Here is a 5,140-nt window from a genome sequence, read left to right as displayed (position 1 = left end):
CAATCAATCTCTTAAAGTACCAGCAACCGCTGCGCTGAGTCATTTTTTCCGCATGTTTGTTATAAACCCGTTAGGTGGCGCTAACTACTTTACGTAGCTTGATAAATGTGTCAACCACTTTGTTGTACTGGAAAAAATTGATTGATGTATCAATTTGATCATCAATTGATAAACATTCTGTGTAGTGTTGTGAAATGTGTGTAGCACTGTATGTGACTGGTTATATGTTGGTTATATGCTCTTTATTTCTCTATGTACTTTATGTTGATGAATTTCCCACAGTTTGGTGATGGTATGATGCTGTAGGATGCAATAGGACATACTGTGGCCAAGGAACGAAAGTTTTTGTAGAGATTGAATAGTGTATTTCGGAGAGATTTAACCAGATTTTTACTATATCTGGTTATAATGCATCCACTGTTGGTGCACAATTCCATTAAAGAAATTGATTATTCTGCTTTGGCCCTGGTCTAGTGAGGAATCGATTCTGGCCATCATTTTCTTGCCTAATTCACAAGATATTCTCTTCCTCTTTTTTCAATCCATTGTTTCTTTCTACGGACTAACAGCGACATCATAATTTACTGTAGACTGATCTATAACAGAAAATTATAAAATAACTGTTATAAAAGACTATTGCTTTGTACGGCTTGATAAGCATGCCTCAAGCAGGTACAGTACAAAAATTAACTAAAGAAAAATCTTAGCTTATAATTTAACTACGTTTCTAATGTAGTCAATACAGTAGCTGTTTCATTTTTTCCAAAATCAACAAAAAAATAATTAAATATTGGATTGGCCTTTTACGCTGAGATTGGATTAGTCGTCCCAAGGAAGAAATACAATCATTTTCATTATCTATCAGCTTAATAGCCCGGTTACATTCTGCTGGGACAGTATAATAATGTTTATAAAATGAAATATCTATCCTATTGGAATTTAACTAGTATTACCAAATTATTAGAACTATTAATAATAATTAAACGATTAATAATTTACAGTAAATAAATTCAAACAGGAAAAATCAGTATCTAGGACACACATTCCCAAAACACAGACAAGTATTTAATTCTATTATATATGGTCAGCCTAATTTAACACATTATATTTAAACTAAGCACTTATAATGAAAATAATCCTTACTACATACCTGTATCATCAGGAATACTTGATGTAGTTGATCGATAAGCCGACAGTTTTCTTATAAACTGTAGTTTCCTCGTAATACAAATTTTTGTGTTGTTTAGTTGCACCAAAACCAGTTATTTTAGTCAGTTATTTCTTATGGTATTTTATTCAGTTGTCTCTAATATTTACCCACTTCTTCCATAAACAGTTCCCTGGAAAAATTTTATTGATTTATTCATTATTTCTCCTAGTTAATTGTACTTAAAAACTAGTAAAACTTACTTATTCTAAAGTTTCTTATTATTAGAATTCCTATATCTAGGTTCGACACAATTGGTTGTTACAGTTTCTTTTAAAGAGAAAGAGACATTAGGTACTCCTGAGAAAAAAATAAGTGTGGGAGTTACAATCACATCATTTTAATTGCAATAAATGAATAAAAAAAATTATATCATATAAAGGCACTGTGCTGTCTATGACAAAATAAGTGAAATAATACTTATAATTATTACTTACTCAAGAATTAACACCCAACGTATGCCAATAAACCTTGTTAACATAAGAATTGAATACAATAGAAGTATTTTAACACTCCAAAATGCTGAAACAAATTTTATTTGTTTCAATGTTTGTAAATAAAAAGTATAAAGTATTAAGTAAAAAATTAATTTTTGCTTAAAACAAAAGGGTTGCCCATGAATGGGATCAACTATATCTGCAATCACGTCTCGAATTTTTTTACAATATTTTAAAAACATCGTAATTACTGATATTTCGAACAAGTATCAAATATTAATCTGGATTAGATATGTGGACGATATATTGATCATATATAATCCAATGAAAAATGACAACATATGATTATTTTAAATATACTTAACTATAACAGAGACTTAAAATTCAAGTTTGAAGTGGAAATTAACAGGAAAATACACTTTTCGGGCATTGAAATTGAAATAAATTGAAACATTAAAGAAAAAGTCGTTAAGAGGAAATCAACCATAAATCACACCTCTATACATGAGGAATCTAATCATCCATGATCAAAAAAATTGGCTCTTATAAAAATTTAATTTTTAGGCTGTTGCAATACACAAACAATAATAACCCAGATAAACTCAAAAATGAAAAATAGCAGTTAATGACAAATAGCAGTTTCCAATGGCTTTGCAATATTACAGCAGAATAATAATAAGTTACTAATATATTTCAGAAGAGAGGCAATTCTAATACAGATGACCATCTTTTTTTCTTTTTCCTGTTTAGCCTCAGTACAACAATTCCTGAATAGTATGGTTAATTGATTCCCAACCACCAAAGATCCACTATCTACCTGCCTTTACAAGAACTTGAATGCTGGAATTCTCAAATTCCAAATCAGCTGATCACTACTAGATCAACCTGGTGGGATAAAGCTGTCACTCTTTTTTTTTCTGTTTAACCTCCAGGTCCACCGTTATATAGCTGAGCATCTGCTACAATATAATCATACTATACCGACTTAGAAATTTTAGAAACATACGGTAACATAGAAATAAACTTCTTAGAAAAATACTACATTTTTAAATTCAACGCATAAAATGATCATCCAACAAGTATCTATCTTTTGAAGAAGATATTTTGATTAAAGCCCCAGTAAATTACAACTATTCACATAACTCATATGCTGCTGATTTTTATGGTTATTATTAAAAAAATTATATATATTTTCATTTGTTCATTTAATCATAACATCGCCATAATGTCATTAACTTTTGATACGAGGCTTTTAATGGCAGATACCTTGAAATTTTATAGGGAAATCCTGTCTTTACCATCAATTTTTACATAGAAATAACATAAGATATGAAAATAATGCTAAATTAACAATTACAGGAAAAAATATGAAGAGGAACTTATTTTATATATACTCTCTATATAAATGCACTCGATTAACTGTTGTTAATGTGAGAACAGAAATATCAGCTGGCGCAGTAGACAGTCACAGATTGCAAAGATGATAAAATCATCTTATAAATTTTTATAAAATCTGGTTCTATTTGTCATAGCAGAAGTTTATATTTTTAAATTATTAGTTAATACTTATATTAGTAACCTCTACTATTATAGAAAAATAGTAAAACATGCAAAAAAAAAAGGCGTATCACTATAACAAATAAAAAAAATATATATATATACATACAAATATAATATACTCCATATTTTGGATTCCTTAATTCATTTGATAAAAGAGCAACATTTTCTTTGGTGGGTCTGAGATATGTGATACATTTCAAATGCTTCATCGGTTCTAATTTTCCACCAGAATCTAATCGTTCAAATAAATAAACCTCTTTTTGTAATATTTCTGATTGACTATATACCATGCTAACAATACTAGTCTGCAACACAAATACAAAAAGATCATTAATCATTTTTAAATTTTACGGTATATTTATTTTTTAAATTCTGTCAACTCAGCTTTCAAAAAATATATGGAAATTCTGCTTCCAAAAGATCTTTTTAGAGATAATTGCAAAGTTACTTCATAAATGGAGTTAGCATTGTACTTAATTGACCGAAATTAAAATAATTAAAAATCCTAATTATAAATTAAACTCTTAGTTAACCTTATAGACGCAGAAGAATAATATGAATTCTGGAAGGAAAGGAGAACAAGCAATACTTTTGGGTTTATAAGAACTACTTGAGAGGTATGTAATAAGAAGTAAAAAAATGAGGGTATATTTATAGATATGGAAATAACTTTTGATTATGTCAAATTAAATAAATAATAATATTAAAAGGCTTAAAATAAATTGTAAAGATAAAAGATTAATTAATGAATTATGCCTTTATTAAAAAGTTAAAGATAGATAAAAGATTAATTAAAGAATTCTGCCTTAATCAGAAAATAGCTCTGAAAATAAAAAGATGCTCAAATGGAACTAGGAAGAGAATAAGGTAAGGTAAGAAAAAGTACATGGAAAATATGATAAAATATTTGGTAATTATTTTGAAAGATGACGTGCATTCAGAAGTCAATAATGTTGATATATGTTGTTGTTTTCATCAGATGCCAATTGTAAATACACAAAAAAGTTTTGCTTTATTGTAGTTTTTGAGTAAAAAGAATTTAAAATAAAAAAATTACATACTCCTGTACCGATGAGGGTAATGTTTTAAATTTGTATCAATACTCTTGTGTTTACAATTTTTCTATTTTGTATAACACATGTTGAATGTTTACTAGTCTTTCTTAAATATACTTCCTTGAAATTTATGTTGAGTGATTTCAGTTACTGGTAGATTGTAATTAAACTTTAACGTGATTAAATGAGTTTCTAAATTTCATACGATATCAGCAAACATAACCTAATACTCACATACAGATGATGTGCTCTTTTTTTTAGGACATTAAGCAAAGAATATTCAAGAACAAATAATTTCAAAATCAAAAGTCATCGTGTAAAAATGACAAAATATGGTATGAAAATGAACGTTATGTAAACAAAGAAATGTGGTCAATTTTATTCAAGGAATTCCATTCTCTTATAACACTCGATTACAAACGTTAAATATTCTGTTGTTTTAACTTTTTTTTTTTTGGATCTAGTATGATAAACTGAATTTTTGGATTTCCGTAAAAAAATCTACACTTCTCACAGTCAACTATAAAACTAATTGTACTTAATAAAACACTCATATAAAACTCACAGTTAGTTTATCCATCAACAAAACTTTCATTCCAGGACCACTTTCTTCTGCCATTTTAGTTATGTATGACTTTACAGCAAATATAATATTCATTTTAAATTAAGATTAGCTTAAATGCACACCAAACAGCAATTACACAATCTTGACAGATAGTAAACAATTCCTAACCAAAATCCTATACCAGCTGATAGATTGATCAAATCGTTGTGACCAACATTGAAATGAAACTGAATTACTTTTTATCTAATTTGAAAACATTTTTAATAAAGAGAAAAATTATAATTGCGAGTTTATATTCACAATATTTATCCCAAAT

At 27.9% G+C, this 5,140-nt stretch overlaps 1 long non-coding RNA gene across 2 annotated transcripts; it reads right to left on the bottom strand.

Moving 5' to 3' along the window:
* Positions 1–392: 392 nt before the first annotated feature.
* On the bottom strand, positions 393–4,883 carry LOC142322806 (uncharacterized). Of its 2 annotated transcripts, none has more exons than XR_012755934.1 (3): positions 4,825–4,883; positions 1,151–1,340; positions 393–596 (listed from the first exon to the last, which is right to left on the bottom strand). It is a non-coding gene; the product is annotated as an uncharacterized LOC142322806 (long non-coding RNA). The 2 variants fall into 2 exon arrangements; XR_012755935.1 differs by lacking the exon at positions 4,825–4,883 and adding an exon at positions 1,645–1,702.
* Positions 4,884–5,140: the final 257 nt, after the last annotated feature.

The sequence above is a fragment of the Lycorma delicatula genome, chromosome 4, assembly GCF_047948215.1.
Source record: "Lycorma delicatula isolate Av1 chromosome 4, ASM4794821v1, whole genome shotgun sequence".
Lineage (NCBI taxonomy): Eukaryota > Metazoa > Arthropoda > Insecta > Hemiptera > Fulgoridae > Lycorma > Lycorma delicatula.
The sequence above is the reverse complement of the archived record's forward strand: the minus strand, read 5'-3'. Positions and strand labels throughout refer to the sequence as shown.